The sequence below is a fragment of the Pleurodeles waltl genome, chromosome 4_1 (assembly GCF_031143425.1).
Source record: "Pleurodeles waltl isolate 20211129_DDA chromosome 4_1, aPleWal1.hap1.20221129, whole genome shotgun sequence".
Lineage (NCBI taxonomy): Eukaryota > Metazoa > Chordata > Amphibia > Caudata > Salamandridae > Pleurodeles > Pleurodeles waltl.
In genome coordinates this window covers 54,710,100-54,727,453 of record NC_090442.1, presented here as the reverse complement: position 1 = coordinate 54,727,453, position 17,354 = coordinate 54,710,100, and the positions used below count along the sequence as shown (strand labels likewise).

The following is a 17,354-nucleotide window of genomic DNA, read 5'->3' as shown; positions in this document are numbered from 1 at the left end:
ATTTACCTGCAGGGCTCAGCTTTGGTGAAAGATATTGGCGAGAGAGAGGAAAGGGGACGGCCCGTGGTGCACCCCCTATTTTGCATAGAACCACAGCCTCCTGGGAGGGGAGAGACATGAGGGTTCTCAGGGAAAGCCCTCCCAGGAGTGTTGAAGGGCAGGACGTGAAACACAGCAATCCCGGAATGGCCTGGTCTAAGATGCCTGTGCAATAGGCCTGGCCCTAGGCTTCCGGGGCTCTTCCTCGGCAGAGGCCCCAGTGGTATGAGCCCGACCAGGGCTGTAGGGCGCGTTGGGAGCGCGTTAGGGGCGCGAAAGAGGGCGCAGGGCGCAGAACTCTGCCCGTTTCTCCCCAGGATTTTGGGGAGGACAGGGAATCTGGCCAGGTCAGTGACTAGGCTTTCCCAGAAGGAAAGTCCAGTGACAGTGGCATGTTGTGAAACACAAGATTGCTGGTGGTCTGGAGGGTGCTTTCTGTCAGCCACTTCTCCTGGGAGCAGCCAGAGAGCAGGCTGATGTCGTGCTCTGTCAAGCACAACACTGGCCCCAAACCACTGTCCTTAGCAAAAGCAGAAACATTCACAGTTTCAGACTCCTGCATCTGATTCCTGCCATCAGCATGTGAACGTTTGGCAGTCCAAGGCTTGCCATGCAAACTTTGTTCATAGGTGTCCCATGCGAATGCATGGGCCTCATCACTACTGCCTACGGCAGGGCTCTCTGCTCAGCCTATGTAAGTGAAGCATTGGTGGTTCAGTGGTAGAATTCTCGCCTGCCACGCGGGAGGCCCAGGTTCGATTTCCGGCCAATGCAAAGCGCCCTTCTTTTGGCTTTGCTTTAGAAGTCAGAGATATTGACTTGGTGGGGAAAAAAATGTCAAAGAGTGACCCCGACGTGATTTGAACACGCAACCTTCTGATCTGGAGTCAGACGCGCTACCGTTGCGCCACGAGGTCCCTGTGCATGCAGTTCTCAGCCCCGGATCAAGAAATGCTTCTGTGCCTTTTATTGGCCCTCAGTACGCCTGTGGTTAAAGTAGAAGGCTTGGTGGCCCGTTTCCAGTCCTATTGGTGGAAATGACTAGAGGTGAAGAGATGAGAGAAGATAGAAATGTTGAGATAGAGCATGTCACGCAGGCAAAGCGAGAGCTCTAAGAGCAAAGCCAGACAGCTGTGTTTTAATTCAGGACTTGATGTAGGCAAAAGCATACGTCCCTGGGTGGGCTTGAACCACCAACCTTTCGGTTAACAGCCGAACGCGCTAACCGATTGCGCCACAGAGACCAACCACTGCAGTGAGCGTGTTGGGACTCAATATATGTTTTTACCTTTGTGCTCCTGCCTGCAGCTCTTAGGTCCTGGCATAAGACAGGTAGGCTTAGACTCCATTGTGACATGTCTTACTTCTCTTAGAAGAAGGTTCTGAGTTGCCAGGCAGCTTATCTTCTGCCGGGCACACTTTCCTTTGCAGGCTTTCAGGTTGTGAATCCAGCACTGCTTAGGTGTCCATGTCAGACATGAGCAGCTCATTGAGCCCCACTGTGTGTTTTTTGTGGAGATACAACTCTCAGACTAGAGGGAGCAGGCGGGAAGTGGGTGAGACTCACACAGGGTGGGTGGGGCAGTTAAAGGATGTTATCTAATAGTGTAATCGAGGAGTTGGGTTTTTTGTGCACTACACTTTAACCAGCGATTCTTTCTAAAAGGAAATCCCAGGGCAGTACCCGCAATGAGTGGCATCCCCACACCCGAGGTTGCATTGTGGTAGCTGTTCCCTGAGCCCATAGCCCCTGTCCCCATGTCGCCCTTTCTCCTCGTGTAACTCACCCCAGGTTCGGTGGCTCTGATACTTGCTGCTTCTGCGCGATCATCCCCATGATCTGGGCCTTTGTACGAAATGTCATGTAAGATGACTTTATTCAGCACGGCGTTTGTCATTTGCTTGGTTGTCCTGTCACTGTTGGATGTTTTCTTGCGCAGACTACTGTCTAATGGTGGGAAGGCCACGAGACACGTGACTTTTCTCTTTCCTTGTTAGCATAGTTTCCTGCCACTGTCTTGGTGTGCTGCCAGCCTGTGAGACACGTGTCTTGCCCATCTCAGCTCCACTGTGGCATGTTAGATATGTCTTTGAGCAGAGTCCCGGTCCCAGAGCTGCTGCCTTCTCTGCACTCTGGCTTGTAAGACTGCAGGCAAAGGCCCTCCCTGGCCCCTCAGCCAGATAGATACATTTACCTGCAGGGCTCAGCTTTGGTGAAAGATATTGGCGAGAGAGAGGAAAGGGGACGGCCCGTGGTGCACCCCCTATTTTGCATAGAACCACAGCCTCCTGGGAGGGCAGAGACATGAGGGTTCTCAGGGAAAGCCCTCCCAGGAGTGTTGAAGGGCAGGACGTGAAACACAGCAATCCCGGAATGGCCTGGTCTAAGATGCCTGTGCAATAGGCCTGGCCCTAGGCTTCCGGGGCTCTTCCTCGGCAGAGGCCCCAGTGGTATGAGCCCGACCAGGGCTGTGCCCGACCAGGGCTGTAGGGCGCGTTGGGAGCGCGTTAGGGACGCGAAAGAGGGCGCAGGGTGCAGAACTCTGCCCGTTTCTCCCCAGGATTTTGGGGAGGACAGGGAATCTGGCCAGGTCAGTGACTAGGCTTTCCCAGAAGGAAAGTCCAGTGACAGTGGCATGTTGTGAAACACAAGATTGCTGGTGGTCTGGAGGGTGCTTTCTGTCAGCCACTTCTCCCGGGAGCAGCCAGAGAGCAGGCTGATGTCGTGCTCTGTCAAGCACAACACTGGCCCCAAACCACTGTCCTTAGCAAAAGCAGAAACATTCATAGTTTCAGTCTCCTGCATCTGATTCCTGCCATCAGCATGTGAACGTTTGGCAGTCCAAGGCTTGCCATGCAAACTTTGTTCATAGGTGTCCCATGCGAATGCATGGGCCTCATCACTACTGTCTACGGCAGGGCTCTCTGCTCAGCCTATGTAAGTGAAGCATTGGTGGTTCAGTGGTAGAATTCTCGCCTGCCACGCGGGAGGCCCGGGTTCGATTCCCGGCCAATGCAAAGCGCCCTTCTTTTGGCTTTGCTTTAGAAGTCAGAGATATAGACTTGGTGGGGAAAAAAATGTCAAAGAGTGACCCCGACGTGATTTGAACACGCAACCTTCTGATCTGGAGTCAGACGCGCTACCGTTGCGCCACGAGGTCCCTGTGCATGCAGTTCTCAGCCCCGGATCAAGAAATGCTTCTGTGCCTTTTATTGGCCCTCAGTACACCTGTGGTTAAAGTAGAAGGCTTGGTGGCCCGTTTCCAGTCCTATTGGTGGAAATGACTAGAGGTGAAGAGATGAGAGAAGATAGAAATGTTGAGATAGAGCATGTCACGCAGGCAAAGCGAGAGCTCTAAGAGCAAAGCCAGACAGCTGTGTTTTAATTCAGGACTTGATGTAGGCAAAAGCATACGTCCCTGGGTGGGCTTGAACCACCAACCTTTCGGTTAACAGCCGAACGCGCTAACCGATTGCGCCACAGAGACCAACCACTGCAGTGAGCGTGTTGGGACTCAATATATGTTTTTAGCTTTGTGCTCCACCCTGCAGCTCTAAGGTCCTGGCATAAGACAGGTAGGCTTAGACTCCATTGTGACATGTCTTACTTCTCTTAGAAGAAGGTTCTGAGTTGCCAGGCAGCTTATCTTCTGCCGGGCACACTTTCCTTTGCAGGCTTTCAGGTTGTGAATCCAGCACTGCTTAGGTGTCCATGTCAGACATGAGCAGCTCATTGAGCCCCACTGTGTGTTTTTTGTGGAGATACAACTCTCAGACTAGAGGGAGCAGGCGGGAAGTGGGTGAGACTCACACAGGGTGGGTGGGGCAGTTAAAGGATGTTATCTAATAGTGTAATCGAGGAGTTGGGTTTTTTGTGCACTACACTTTAACCAGCGATTCTTTCTAAAAGGAAATCCCAGGGCAGTACCCGCAATGAGTGGCATCCCCACACCCGAGGTTGCATTGTGTTAGCTGTTCCCTGAGCCCCTAGCCCCTGTCCCCATGTCGCCCTTTCTCCTCGTGTAACTCACCTCAGGTTCGGTGGCTCTGATACTTGCTGCTTCTGCGCGATCATCCCCATGATCTGGGCCTTTGTACGAAATGTCATGTAAGATGACTTTATTCAGCACAGCGTTTGTCATTTGCTTGGTTGTCCTGTCACTGTTGGATGTTTTCTTGCGCAGACTACTGTCTAATGGTGGGAAGGCCACGAGACACGTGACTTTTCTCTTTCCTTGTTAGCATAGTTTCCTGCCACTGTCTTGTTTTGCTGCCTGCCTGTGAGACACGTGTCTTGCCCATCTCAGCTCCACTGTGGCATGTTAGATATGTCTTTGAGCAGAGTCCCGGTCCCAGAGCTGCTGCCTTCTCTGCACTCTGGCTTGTAAGACTGCAGGCAAAGGCCCTCCCTGGCCCCTCAGCCAGATAGATACATTTACCTGCAGGGCTCAGCTTTGGTGAAAGATATTGGCGAGAGAGAGGAAAGGGGACGGCTCGTGGTGCACCCCCTATTTTGCATAGAACCACAGCCTCCTGGGAGGGGAGAGACATGAGGGTTCTCAGGGAAAGCCCTCCCAGGAGTGTTGAAGGGCAGGACGTGAAACACAGCAATCCCGGAATGGCCTGGTCTAAGATGCCTGTGCAATAGGCCTGGCCCTAGGCTTCCGGGGCTCTTCCTCGGCAGAGGCCCCAGTGGTATGAGCCTGACCAGGGCTGTGCCCGACCAGGGCTGTAGGGCGCGTTGGGAGCGCGTTAGGGACGCGAAAGAGGGCGCAGGGCGCAGAACTCTGCCCGTTTCTCCCCAGGATTTTGGGGAGGACAGGGAATCTGGCCAGGTCAGTGACTAGGCTTTCCCAGAAGGAAAGTCCAGTGACAGTGGCATGTTGTGAAACACAAGATTGCTGGTGGTCTGGAGGGTGCTTTCTGTCAGCCACTTCTCCCGGGAGCAGCCAGAGAGCAGGCTGATGTCGTGCTCTGTCAAGCACAACACTGGCCCCAAACCACTGTCCTTAGCAAAAGCAGAAACATTCATAGTTTCAGTCTCCTGCATCTGATTCCTGCCATCAGCATGTGAACGTTTGGCAGTCCAAGGCTTGCCATGCAAACTTTGTTCATAGGTGTCCCATGCAAATGCATGGGCCTCATCACTACTGTCTACGGCAGGGCTCTCTGCTCAGGATATGTAAGTGAAGCATTGGTGGTTCAGTGGTAGAATTCTCACCTGCCACGCGGGAGGCCCGGGTTCGATTCCCGGCCAATGCAAAGCGCCCTTCTTTTGGCTTTGCTTTAGAAGTCAGAGATATAGACTTGGTGGGGAAAAAAATGTCAAAGAGTGACCCCGACGTGATTTGAACACGCAACCTTCTGATCTGGAGTCAGACGCGCTACCGTTGCGCCACGAGGTCCCTGTGCATGCAGTTCTCAGCCCCGGATCAAGAAATGCTTCTGTGCCTTTTATTGGCCCTCAGTACGCCTGTGGTTAAAGTAGAAGGCTTTGTGGCCCGTTTCCAGTCCTATTGGTGGAAATGACTAGAGGTGAAGAGATGAGAGAAGATAGAAATGTTGAGATAGAGCATGTCACGCAGGCAAAGCGAGAGCTCTAAGAGCAAAGCCAGACAGCTGTGTTTTAATTCAGGACTTGATGTAGGCAAAAGCATACGTCCCTGGGTGGGCTTGAACCACCAACCTTTCGGTTAACAGACTAACGCGCTAACCGATTGCGCCACAGAGACCAACCACTGCAGTGAGCGTGTTGGGACTCAATATATGTTTTTAGCTTTGTGCTCCTGCCTGCAGCTCTAAGGTCCTGGCATAAGACAGGTAGGCTTAGACTCCATTGTGACATGTCTTACTTCTCTTAGAAGAAGGTTCTGAGTTGCCAGGCAGCTTATCTTCTGCCGGGCACACTTTCCTTTGCAGGCTTTCAGGTTGTGAATCCAGCACTGCTTAGGTGTCCATGTCAGACATGAGCAGCTCATTGAGCCCCACTCTGTGTTTTTTGTGGAGATACAACTCTCAGACTAGAGGGAGCAGGCGGGAAGTGGGTGAGACTCACACAGGGTGGGTGGGGCAGTTAAAGGATGTTATCTAATAGTGTAATCGAGGAGTTGGGTTTTTTGTGCACTACACTTTAACCAGCGATTCTTTCTAAAAGGAAATCCCAGGGCAGTACCCGCAATGAGTGGCATCCCCACACCCGAGGTTGCATTGTGTTAGCTGTTCCCTGAGCCCCTAGCCCCTGTCCCCATGTCGCCCTTTCTCCTCGTGTAACTCACCTCAGGTTCGGTGGCTCTGATACTTGCTGCTTCTGCGCGATCATCCCCATGATCTGGGCCTTTGTACGAAATGTCATGTAAGATGACTTTATTCAGCACAGCGTTTGTCATTTGCTTGGTTGTCCTGTCACTGTTGGATGTTTTCTTGCGCAGACTACTGTCTAATGGTGGGAAGGCCACGAGACACGTGACTTTTCTCTTTCCTTGTTAGCATAGTTTCCTGCCACTGTCTTGTTTTGCTGCCTGCCTGTGAGACACGTGTCTTGCCCATCTCAGCTCCACTGTGGCATGTTAGATATGTCTTTGAGCAGAGTCCCGGTCCCAGAGCTGCTGCCTTCTCTGCACTCTGGCTTGTAAGACTGCAGGCAAAGGCCCTCCCTGGCCCCTCAGCCAGATAGATACATTTACCTGCAGGGCTCAGCTTTGGTGAAAGATATTGGCGAGAGAGAGGAAAGGGGACGGCTCGTGGTGCACCCCCTATTTTGCATAGAACCACAGCCTCCTGGGAGGGCAGAGACATGAGGGTTCTCAGGGAAAGCCCTCCCAGGAGTGTTGAAGGGCAGGACGTGAAACACAGCAATCCCGGAATGGCCTGGTCTAAGATGCCTGTGCAATAGGCCTGGCCCTAGGCTTCCGGGGCTCTTCCTCGGCAGAGGCCCCAGTGGTATGAGCCCGACCAGGGCTGTGCCCGACCAGGGCTGTAGGGCGCGTTGGGAGCGCGTTAGGGACGCGAAAGAGGGCGCAGGGCGCAGAACTCTGCCCGTTTCTCCCCAGGATTTTGGGGAGGACAGGGAATCTGGCCAGGTCAGTGACTAGGCTTTCCCAGAAGGAAAGTCCAGTGACAGTGGCATGTTGTGAAACACAAGATTGCTGGTGGTCTGGAGGGTGCTTTCTGTCAGCCACTTCTCCCGGGAGCAGCCAGAGAGCAGGCTGATGTCGTGCTCTGTCAAGCACAACACTGGCCCCAAACCACTGTCCTTAGCAAAAGCAGAAACATTCATAGTTTCAGTCTCCTGCATCTGATTCCTGCCATCAGCATGTGAACGTTTGGCAGTCCAAGGCTTGCCATGCAAACTTTGTTCATAGGTGTCCCATGCGAATGCATGGGCCTCATCACTACTGTCTACGGCAGGGCTCTCTGCTCAGGTTACGTAAGTGAAGCATTGGTGGTTCAGTGGAAGAATTCTCGCCTGCCACGCGGGAGGCCCGGGTTCGATTCCCGGCCAATGCAAAGCGCCCTTCTTTTGGCTTTGCTTTAGAAGTCAGAGATATAGACTTGGTGGGGAAAAAAATGTCAAAGAGTGACCCCGACGTGATTTGAACACGCAACCTTCTGATCTGGAGTCAGACGCGCTACCGTTGCGCCACGAGGTCCCTGTGCATGCAGTTCTCAGCCCCGGATCAAGAAATGCTTCTGTGCCTTTTATTGGCCCACAGTACGCCTGTGGTTAAAGTAGAAGGCTTTGTGGCCCGTTTCCAGTCCTATTGGTGGAAATGACTAGAGGTGAAGAGATGAGAGAAGATAGAAATGTTGAGATAGAGCATGTCACGCAGGCAAAGCGAGAGCTCTAAGAGCAAAGCCAGACAGCTGTGTTTTAATTCAGGACTTGATGTAGGCAAAAGCATACGTCCCTGGGTGGGCTTGAACCACCAACCTTTCGGTTAACAGCCAAACGCGCTAACCGATTGCGCCACAGAGACCAACCACTGCAGTGAGCAGGTTGGGACTCAATATATGTTTTTACCTTTGTGCTCCTGCCTGCAGCTCTAAGGTCCTGGCATAAGACAGGTAGGCTTAGACTCCATTGTGACATGTCTTACTTCTCTTAGAAGAAGGTTCTGAGTTGCCAGGCAGCTTATCTTCTGCCGGGCACACTTTCCTTTGCAGGCTTTCAGGTTGTGAATCCAGCACTGCTTAGGTGTCCATGTCAGACATGAGCAGCTCATTGAGCCCCACTGTGTGTTTTTTGTGGAGATACAACTCTCAGACTAGAGGGAGCAGGCGGGAAGTGGGTGAGACTCACACAGGGTGGGTGGGGCAGTTAAAGGATGTTATCTAATAGTGTAATCGAGGAGTTGGGTTTTTTGTGCACTACACTTTAACCAGCGATTCTTTCTAAAAGGAAATCCCAGGGCAGTACCCGCAATGAGTGGCATCCCCACACCCGAGGTTGCATTGTGGTAGCTGTTCCCTGAGCCCCTAGCCCCTGTCCCCATGTCGCCCTTTCTCCTCGTGTAACTCACCTCAGGTTCGGTGGCTCTGATACTTGCTGCTTCTGCGCGATCATCCCCATGATCTGGGCCTTTGTACGAAATGTCATGTAAGATGACTTTATTCAGCACAGCGTTTGTCATTTGCTTGGTTGTCCTGTCACTGTTGGATGTTTTCTTGCGCAGACTACTGTCTAATGGTGGGAAGGCCACAAGACACGTGACTTTTCTCTTTCCTTGTTAGCATAGTTTCCTGCCACTGTCTTGTTGTGCTGCCTGCCTGTGAGACACGTGTCTTGCCCATCTCAGCTCCACTGTGGCATGTTAGATATGTCTTTGAGCAGAGTCCCGGTCCCAGAGCTGCTGCCTTCTCTGCACTCTGGCTTGTAAGACTGCAGGCAAAGGCCCTCCCTAGCCCCTCAGCCAGATAGATACATTTACCTGCAGGGCTCAGCTTTGGTGAAAGATATTGGCGAGAGAGAGGAAAGGGGACGGCCCGTGGTGCACCCCCTATTTTGCATAGAACCACAGCCTCCTGGGAGGGGAGAGACATGAGGGTTCTCAGGGAAAGCCCTCCCAGGAGTGTTGAAGGGCAGGACGTGAAACACAGCAATCCCGGAATGGCCTGGTCTAAGATGCCTGTGCAATAGGCCTGGCCCTAGGCTTCCGGGGCTCTTCCTCGGCAGAGGCCCCAGTGGTATGAGCCCGACCAGGGCTGTGCCCGACCAGGGCTGTAGGGCGCATTGGGAGCGCGTTAGGGACGCGAAAGAGGGCGCAGGGCGCAGAACTCTGCCCGTTTCTCCCCAGGATTTTGGGGAGGACAGGGAATCTGGCCAGGTCAGTGACTAGGCTTTCCCAGAAGGAAAGTCCAGTGACAGTGGCATGTTGTGAAACACAAGATTGCTGGTGGTCTGGAGGGTGCTTTCTGTCAGCCACTTCTCCCGGGAGCAGCCAGAGAGCAGGCTGATGTCGTGCTCTGTCAAGCACAACACTGGCCCCAAACCACTGTCCTTAGCAAAAGCAGAAACATTCATAGTTTCAGTCTCCTGCATCTGATTCCTGCCATCAGCATGTGAACGTTTGGCAGTCCAAGGCTTGCCATGCAAACTTTGTTCATAGGTGTCCCATGCGAATGCATGGGCCTCATCACTACTGTCTACGGCAGGGCTCTCTGCTCAGCCTATGTAAGTGAAGCATTGGTGGTTCAGTGGTAGAATTCTCGCCTGCCACGCGGGAGGCCCGGGTTCGATTCCCGGCCAATGCAAAGCGCCCTTCTTTTGGCTTTGCTTTAGAAGTCAGAGATATAGACTTGGTGGGGAAAAAAATGTCAAAGAGTGACCCTGACGTGATTCGAACACGCAACCTTCTGATCTGGAGTCAGACGCGCTACCGTTGCACCACGAGGTCCCTGTGCATGCAGTTCTCAGCCCCGGATCAAGAAATGCTTCTGTGCCTTTTATTGGCCCTCAGTACGCCTGTGGTTAAAGTAGAAGGCTTGGTGGCCCGTTTCCAGTCCTATTGGTGGAAATGACTAGAGGTGAAGAGATGAGAGAAGATAGAAATGTTGAGATAGAGCATGTCACGCAGGCAAAGCGAGAGCTCTAAGAGCAAAGCCAGACAGCTGTGTTATAATTCAGGACTTGATGTAGGCAAAAGCATACGTCCCTGGGTGGGCTTAAACCACCAACCTTTCGGATAACAGCCGAACGCACTAACCGATTGCGCCGCAGAGACCAACCACCGCAGTGAGCGTGTTGGGACTCAATATATGTTTTTACCTTTGTGCTCCTGCCTGCAGCTCTAAGGTCCTGGCATAAGACAGGTAGGCTTAGACTCCATTGTGACATGTCTTACTTCTCTTAGAGGAAGGTTCTGAGTTGCCAGGCAGCTTATCTTCTGCCGGGCACACTTTCCTTTGCAGGCTTTCAGGTTGTGAATCCAGCACTGCTTAGGTGTCCATGTCAGACATGAGCAGCTCATTGAGCGCCACTGTGTGTTTTTTGTGGAGATACAACTCTCAGACTAGAGGGAGCAGGCGGGAAGTGGGTGAGACTCACACAGGGTGGGTGGGGCAGTTAAAGGATGTTATCTAATAGTGTAATCGAGGAGTTGGGTTTTTTGTGCACTACACTTTAACCAGCGATTCTTTCTAAAAGGAAATCCCAGGGCAGTACCCGCAATGAGTGGCATCCCCACACCCGAGGTTGCATTGTGGTAGCTGTTCCCTGAGCCCCTAGCCCCTGTCCCCATGTCGCCCTTTCTCCTCGTGTAACTCACCTCAGGTTCGGTGGCTCTGATACTTGCTGCTTCTGCGCGATCATCCCCATGATCTGGGCCTTTGTACGAAATGTCATGTAAGATGACTTTATTCAGCACAGTGTTTGTCATTTGCTTGGTTGTCCTGTCACTGTTGGATGTTTTCTTGCGCAGACTACTGTCTAATGGTGGGAAGGCCACGAGACACGTGACTTTTCTCTTTCCTTGTTAGCATAGTTTCCTGCCACTGTCTTGTTGTGCTGCCTGCCTGTGAGACACGTGTCTTGCCCATCTCAGCTCCACTGTGGCATGTTAGATATGTCTTTGAGCAGAGTCCCGGTCCCAGAGCTGCTGCCTTCTCTGCACTCTGGCTTGTAAGACTGCAGGCAAAGGCCCTCCCTGGCCCCTCAGCCAGATAGATACATTTACCTGCAGGGCTCAGCTTTGGTGAAAGATATTGGCGAGAGAGAGGAAAGGGGACGGCCCGTGGTGCACCCCCTATTTTGCATAGAACCACAGCCTCCTGGGAGGGCAGAGACATGAGGATTCTCAGGGAAAGCCCTCCCAGGAGTGTTGAAGGGCAGGACGTGAAACACAGCAATCCCGGAATGGCCTGGTCTAAGATGCCTGTGCAATAGGCCTGGCCCTAGGCTTCCGGGGCTCTCCCTCGGCAGAGGCCCCAGTGGTATGAGCCCGACCAGGGCTGTGCCCGACCAGGGCTGTAGGGCGCGTTGGGAGCGCGTTAGGGATGCGAAAGAGGGAGCAGGGCGCAGAACTCTGCCCGTTTCTCCCCAGGATTTTCGGAAGGACAGGGAATCTGGCCAGGTCAGTGACTAGGCTTTCCCAGAAGGAAAGTCCAGTGACAGTGGCATGTTGTGAAACACAAGATTGCTGGTGGTCTGGAGGGTGCTTTCTGTCAGCCACTTCTCCCGGGAGCAGCCAGAGAGCAGGCTGATGTCGTGCTCTGTCAAGCACAACACTGGCCCCAAACCACTGTCCTTAGCAAAAGCAGAAACATTCATAGTTTCAGTCTCCTGCATCTGATTCCTGCCATCAGCATGAGAACGTTTGGCAGTCCAAGGCTTGCCATGCAAACTTTGTTCATAGGTGTCCCATGCGAATGCATGGGCCTCATCACTACTGTCTACGGCAGGGCTCTCTGCTCAGGTTATGTAAGTGAAGCATTGGTGGTTCAGTGGTAGAATTCTCGCCTGCCACGCGGGCGGCCCGGGTTCGATTCCCGGCCAATGCAAAGCGCCCTTCTTTTGGCTTTGCTTTAGAAGTCAGAGATATAGACTTGGTGGGGAAAAAAATGTCAAAGAGTGACCCCGACGTGATTTGAACACGCAACCTTCTGATCTGGAGTCAGACGCGCTACCGTTGCGCCACGAGGTCCCTGTGCATGCAGTTCTCAGCCCCGGATCAAGAAATGCTTCTGTGCCTTTTATTGGCCCTCAGTACGCCTGTGGTTAAAGTAGAAGGCTTTGTGGCCCGTTTCCAGTCCTATTGGTGGAAATGACTAGAGGTGAAGAGATGAGAGAAGATAGAAATGTTGAGATAGAGCATGTCACGCAGGCAAAGCGAGAGCTCTAAGAGCAAAGCCAGACAGCTGTGTTTTAATTCAGGACTTGATGTAGGCAAAAGCATACGTCCCTGGGTGGGCTTGAACCACCAACCTTTCGGTTAACAGCCAAACGCGCTAACCGATTGCGCCACAGAGACCAACCACTGCAGTGAGCGTGTTGGGACTCAATATATGTTTTTACCTTTGTGCTCCTGCCTGCAGCTCTAAGGTCCTGGCATAAGACAGGTAGGCTTAGACTCCATTGTGACATGTCTTACTTCTCTTAGAAGAAGGTTCTGAGTTGCCAGGCAGCTTATCTTCTGCCGGGCACACTTTCCTTTGCAGGCTTTCAGGTTGTGAATCCAGCACTGCTTAGGTGTCCATGTCAGACATGAGCAGCTCATTGAGCCCCACTGTGTGTTTTTTGTGGAGATACAACTCTCAGACTAGAGGGAGCAGGCGGGAAGTGGGTGAGACTCACACAGGGTGGGTGGGGCAGTTAAAGGATGTTATCTAATAGTGTAATCGAGGAGTTGGGTTTTTTGTGCACTACACTTTAACCAGCGATTCTTTCTAAAAGGAAATCCCAGGGCAGTACCCGCAATGAGTGGCATCCCCACACCCGAGGTTGCATTGTGGTAGCTGTTCCCTGAGCCCCTAGCCCCTGTCCCCATGTCGCCCTTTCTCCTCGTGTAACTCACCTCAGGTTCGGTGGCTCTGATACTTGCTGCTTCTGCGCGATCATCCCCATGATCTGGGCCTTTGTACGAAATGTCATGTAAGATGACTTTATTCAGCACAGCGTTTGTCATTTGCTTGGTTGTCCTGTCACTGTTGGATGTTTTCTTGCGCAGACTACTGTCTAATGGTGGGAAGGCCACGAGACACGTGACTTTTCTCTTTCCTTGTTAGCATAGTTTCCTGCCACTGTCTTGTTGTGCTGCCTGCCTGTGAGACACGTGTCTTGCCCATCTCAGCTCCACTGTGGCATGTTAGATATGTCTTTGAGCAGAGTCCCGGTCCCAGAGCTGCTGCCTTCTCTGCACTCTGGCTTGTAAGACTGCAGGCAAAGGCCCTCCCTAGCCCCTCAGCCAGATAGATACATTTACCTGCAGGGCTCAGCTTTGGTGAAAGATATTGGCGAGAGAGAGGAAAGGGGACGGCCCGTGGTGCACCCCCTATTTTGCATAGAACCACAGCCTCCTGGGAGGGGAGAGACATGAGGGTTCTCAGGGAAAGCCCTCCCAGGAGTGTTGAAGGGCAGGACGTGAAACACAGCAATCCCGGAATGGCCTGGTCTAAGATGCCTGTGCAATAGGCCTGGCCCTAGGCTTCCGGGGCTCTTCCTCGGCAGAGGCCCCAGTGGTATGAGCCCGACCAGGGCTGTGCCCGACCAGGGCTGTAGGGCGCATTGGGAGCGCGTTAGGGACGCGAAAGAGGGCGCAGGGCGCAGAACTCTGCCCGTTTCTCCCCAGGATTTTGGGGAGGACAGGGAATCTGGCCAGGTCAGTGACTAGGCTTTCCCAGAAGGAAAGTCCAGTGACAGTGGCATGTTGTGAAACACAAGATTGCTGGTGGTCTGGAGGGTGCTTTCTGTCAGCCACTTCTCCCGGGAGCAGCCAGAGAGCAGGCTGATGTCGTGCTCTGTCAAGCACAACACTGGCCCCAAACCACTGTCCTTAGCAAAAGCAGAAACATTCATAGTTTCAGTCTCCTGCATCTGATTCCTGCCATCAGCATGTGAACGTTTGGCAGTCCAAGGCTTGCCATGCAAACTTTGTTCATAGGTGTCCCATGCGAATGCATGGGCCTCATCACTACTGTCTACGGCAGGGCTCTCTGCTCAGCCTATGTAAGTGAAGCATTGGTGGTTCAGTGGTAGAATTCTCGCCTGCCACGCGGGAGGCCCGGGTTCGATCCCCGGCCAATGCAAAGCGCCCTTCTTTTGGCTTTGCTTTAGAAGTCAGAGATATAGACTTGGTGGGGAAAAAAATGTCAAAGAGTGACCCTGACGTGATTTGAACACGCAACCTTCTGATCAGGAGTCAGACGCGCTACCGTTGCACCACGAGGTCCCTGTGCATGCAGTTCTCAGCCCCGGATCAAGAAATGCTTCTGTGCCTTTTATTGGCCCTCAGTACGCCTGTGGTTAAAGTAGAAGGCTTGGTGGCCCGTTTCCAGTCCTATTGGTGGAAATGACTAGAGGTGAAGAGATGAGAGAAGATAGAAATGTTGAGATAGAGCATGTCACGCAGGCAAAGCGAGAGCTCTAAGAGCAAAGCCAGACAGCTGTGTTATAATTCAGGACTTGATGTAGGCAAAAGCATACGTCCCTGGGTGGGCTTAAACCACCAACCTTTCGGATAACAGCCGAACGCACTAACCGATTGCGCCGCAGAGACCAACCACCGCAGTGAGCGTGTTGGGACTCAATATATGTTTTTACCTTTGTGCTCCTGCCTGCAGCTCTAAGGTCCTGGCATAAGACAGGTAGGCTTAGACTCCATTGTGACATGTCTTACTTCTCTTAGAAGAAGGTTCTGAGTTGCCAGGCAGCTTATCTTCTGCCGGGCACACTTTCCTTTGCAGGCTTTCAGGTTGTGAATCCAGCACTGCTTAGGTGTCCATGTCAGACATGAGCAGCTCATTGAGCCCCACTGTGTGTTTTTTGTGGAGATACAACTCTCAGACTAGAGGGAGCAGGCGGGAAGTGGGTGAGACTCACACAGGGTGGGTGGGGCAGTTAAAGGATGTTATCTAATAGTGTAATCGAGGAGTTGGGTTTTTTGTGCACTACACTTTAACCAGCGATTCTTTCTAAAAGGAAATCCCAGGGCAGTACCCGCAATGAGTGGCATCCCCACACCCGAGGTTGCATTGTGGTAGCTGTTCCCTGAGCCCCTAGCCCCTGTCCCCATGTCGCCCTTTCTCCTCGTGTAACTCACCTCAGGTTCGGTGGCTCTGATACTTGCTGCTTCTGCGCGATCATCCCCATGATCTGGGCCTTTGTACGAAATGTCATGTAAGATGACTTTATTCAGCACAGCGTTTGTCATTTGCTTGGTTGTCCTGTCACTGTTGGATGTTTTCTTGCGCAGACTACTGTCTAATGGTGGGAAGGCCACGAGACACGTGACTTTTCTCTTTCCTTGTTAGCATAGTTTCCTGCCACTGTCTTGTTGTGCTGCCTGCCTGTGAGACACGTGTCTTGCCCATCTCAGCTCCACTGTGGCATGTTAGATATGTCTTTGAGCAGAGTCCCGGTCCCAGAGCTGCTGCCTTCTCTGCACTCTGGCTTGTAAGACTGCAGGCAAAGGCCCTCCCTGGCCCCTCAGCCAGATAGATACATTTACCTGCAGGGCTCAGCTTTGGTGAAAGATATTGGCGAGAGAGAGGAAAGGGGACGGCCCGTGGTGCACCCCCTATTTTGCATAGAACCACAGCCTCCTGGGAGGGCAGAGACATGAGGGTTCTCAGGGAAAGCCCTCCCAGGAGTGTTGAAGGGCAGGACGTGAAACACAGCAATCCCGGAATGGCCTGGTCTAAGATGCCTGTGCAATAGGCCTGGCCCTAGGCTTCCGGGGCTCTTCCTCGGCAGATGCCCCAGTGGTATGAGCCCGACCAGGGCTGTGCCCGACCAGGGCTGTAGGGCGCGTTGGGAGCGCGTTAGGGACGCGAAAGAGGGCGCAGGGCGCAGAACTCTGCCCGTTTCTCCCCAGGATTTTGGGGAGGACAGGGAATCTGGCCAGGTCAGTGACTAGGCTTTCCCAGAAGGAAAGTCCAGTGACAGTGGCATGTTGTGAAACACAAGATTGCTGGTGGTCTGGAGGGTGCTTTCTGTCAGCCACTTCTCCCGGGAGCAGCCAGAGAGCAGGCTGATGTCGTGCTCTGTCAAGCACAACACTGGCCCCAAACCACTGTCCTTAGCAAAAGCAGAAACATTCATAGTTTCAGTCTCCTGCATCTGATTCCTGCCATCAGCATGTGAACGTTTGGCAGTCCAAGGCTTGCCATGCAAACTTTCTTCATAGGTGTCCCATGCGAATGCATGGGCCTCATCACTACTGTCTACGGCAGGGCTCTCTGCTCAGTCTATGTAAGTGAAGCATTGGTGGTTCAGTGGTAGAATTCTCGCCTGCCACGCGGGAGGCCCGGGTTCGATTCCCGGCCAATGCAAAGCGCCCTTCTTTTGGCTTTGCTTTAGAAGTCAGAGATATAGACTTGGTGGGGAAAAAAATGTCAAAGAGTGACCCCGACGTGATTTGAACACGCAACCTTCTGATCTGGAGTCAGACGCGCTACCGTTGCGCCACGAGGTCCCTGTGCATGCAGTTCTCAGCCCCGGATCAAGAAATGCTTCTGTGCCTTTTATTGGCCCTCAGTACGCCTGTGGTTAAAGTAGAAGGCTTGGTGGCCCGTTTCCAGTCCTATTGGTGGAAATGACTAGAGGTGAAGAGATGAGAGAAGATAGAAATGTTGAGATACAGCATGTCACGCAGGCAAAGGGAGAGCTCTAAGAGCAAAGCCAGACAGCTGTGTTTTAATTCAGGACTTGATGTAGGCAAAAGCATACGTCCCTGGGTGGGCTTGAACCACCAACCTTTCGGATAACAGCCGAACGTGCTAACCGATTGCGCCACAGAGACCAACCACCGCAGTGAGCGTGTTGGGACTCAATATATGTTTTTACCTTTGTGCTCCTGCCTGCAGCTCTAAGGTCCTGGCATAAGACAGGTAGGCTTAGACTCCATTGTGACATGTCTTACTTCTCTTAGAAGAAGGTTCTGAGTTGCCAGGCAGCTTATCTTCTGCCGGGCACACTTTCCTTTGCAGGCTTTCAGGTTGTGAATCCAGCACTGCTTAGGTGTCCATGTCAGACATGAGCAGCTCATTGAGCCCCACTGTGTGTTTTTTGTGGAGATACAACTCTCAGACTAGAGGGAGCAGGCGGGAAGTGGGTGAGACTCACACAGGGTGGGTGGGGCAGTTAAAGGATGTTATCTAATAGT

At 52.7% G+C, this 17,354-nt stretch overlaps 12 non-coding genes across 12 annotated transcripts; 3 read left to right on the top strand and 9 right to left on the bottom strand.

The window, feature by feature from the left end:
• Positions 1-884: 884 nt before the first annotated feature.
• Positions 885-956, bottom strand: TRNAW-CCA (transfer RNA tryptophan (anticodon CCA)). The gene has a single exon. It is a non-coding gene; the product is annotated as a tRNA-Trp (tRNA).
• A 253-nt stretch (positions 957-1,209) lies between these two features.
• On the bottom strand, positions 1,210-1,283 carry TRNAN-GUU (transfer RNA asparagine (anticodon GUU)). Its single transcript has one exon. It is a non-coding gene; the product is annotated as a tRNA-Asn (tRNA).
• Positions 1,284-2,986: 1,703 nt separating this feature from the next.
• TRNAG-GCC (transfer RNA glycine (anticodon GCC)) lies at positions 2,987-3,057 on the top strand. Its single transcript has one exon. It is a non-coding gene; the product is annotated as a tRNA-Gly (tRNA).
• A 71-nt stretch (positions 3,058-3,128) lies between these two features.
• Positions 3,129-3,200, bottom strand: TRNAW-CCA (transfer RNA tryptophan (anticodon CCA)). The gene has a single exon. It is a non-coding gene; the product is annotated as a tRNA-Trp (tRNA).
• Positions 3,201-3,453: 253 nt separating this feature from the next.
• TRNAN-GUU (transfer RNA asparagine (anticodon GUU)) lies at positions 3,454-3,527 on the bottom strand. Its single transcript has one exon. It is a non-coding gene; the product is annotated as a tRNA-Asn (tRNA).
• Positions 3,528-5,372: 1,845 nt separating this feature from the next.
• On the bottom strand, positions 5,373-5,444 carry TRNAW-CCA (transfer RNA tryptophan (anticodon CCA)). Its single transcript has one exon. It is a non-coding gene; the product is annotated as a tRNA-Trp (tRNA).
• A 2,172-nt stretch (positions 5,445-7,616) lies between these two features.
• On the bottom strand, positions 7,617-7,688 carry TRNAW-CCA (transfer RNA tryptophan (anticodon CCA)). The gene has a single exon. It is a non-coding gene; the product is annotated as a tRNA-Trp (tRNA).
• Positions 7,689-9,718: 2,030 nt separating this feature from the next.
• On the top strand, positions 9,719-9,789 carry TRNAG-GCC (transfer RNA glycine (anticodon GCC)). Its single transcript has one exon. It is a non-coding gene; the product is annotated as a tRNA-Gly (tRNA).
• Positions 9,790-12,104: 2,315 nt separating this feature from the next.
• TRNAW-CCA (transfer RNA tryptophan (anticodon CCA)) lies at positions 12,105-12,176 on the bottom strand. Its single transcript has one exon. It is a non-coding gene; the product is annotated as a tRNA-Trp (tRNA).
• Positions 12,177-14,348: 2,172 nt separating this feature from the next.
• Positions 14,349-14,420, bottom strand: TRNAR-CCU (transfer RNA arginine (anticodon CCU)). The gene has a single exon. It is a non-coding gene; the product is annotated as a tRNA-Arg (tRNA).
• A 2,030-nt stretch (positions 14,421-16,450) lies between these two features.
• Positions 16,451-16,521, top strand: TRNAG-GCC (transfer RNA glycine (anticodon GCC)). The gene has a single exon. It is a non-coding gene; the product is annotated as a tRNA-Gly (tRNA).
• A 71-nt stretch (positions 16,522-16,592) lies between these two features.
• On the bottom strand, positions 16,593-16,664 carry TRNAW-CCA (transfer RNA tryptophan (anticodon CCA)). Its single transcript has one exon. It is a non-coding gene; the product is annotated as a tRNA-Trp (tRNA).
• Between the last annotated feature and the right edge of the window lie 690 nt (positions 16,665-17,354).